A 984-nucleotide genomic window follows, 5' to 3' on the forward strand; every position below is an offset into this window, starting at 1 on the left:
GAATATCACTCTATCTCAATCTTATTCACTACTTTGTCAATGCAAACTAGATTTTTTCTTATTTTATATCCCTTTCTTTTGATATATTTCTTCTTTATACCCTTTTCTTCTGGTATATCTCTTCTTTGTATCTCACTACAAGATTTCACAATACCGACAAATATAATAGGTTGATATAAGATTCAGACATCGTCGGTAATTTTTTTACTAAAAACATCATTGATGGACAAAGTCCGTCGGCATCCCTTTCGTTGGTAATACCATATTTCGATGCTAATGATGTCGGTAAAAAAAATATTGTTGATAGTTTTAAAAACAGAAAATGCGCACAAAAAACAAATCTCGTTGGAAATATACCAATGAATTTATTTCATTGGTGATTGTGGTATTTCTAATAAATAGTTTTCAATTCTCTGGAAAATATCGATGAAATATGTCCGTTGGTGATTGTGACATTTTCAGTAAATATTGTTTAACTCTCTGTGAAATGCCAATAGAATATATTCGTCAGTGATTGTGGCATTTCTTGTAAATAGTTTCCAACTCTCTATAAAATTTTGATGGATACATTCCACCTGTAAATTCCTTGGTGGTTATTTTTAAATTTGTTTTTTTAACATTATTTAGAATAAATAATATAAATTAATAGTAAAAAACCAATTATGCGTATAAAATTTTATTAAACATCAAAAAATAAAATAAAGTTAAATAATATTCATTACAAATTGAATGTGTTTCCAAAAAACTATTAAATTAACATAATAGCGAAGCTGGAGGAAGAGGAGGAGGCTGGTTGTTCCTAGAACCGTACAGCTAAAAAGAGGATGCATATGCATCACCATTTTGTGATGTCAAGTTCATGATCATTTGATGAAATTGTTAATAATTTTTCAAGAGTTACTTGTTTTTTCTGAATGAGATGAGCTATATGTTGCTACAAGGGCATGAACTATTTAGAATAGGTGCTCAATACTGATTGGGAGC

Source organism: Populus euphratica, unplaced genomic scaffold (genome assembly GCF_000495115.2).
Source record: "Populus euphratica unplaced genomic scaffold, PopEup_1.0 scaffold364.1, whole genome shotgun sequence".
NCBI classification, from domain to species: Eukaryota; Viridiplantae; Streptophyta; class Magnoliopsida; order Malpighiales; family Salicaceae; genus Populus; species Populus euphratica.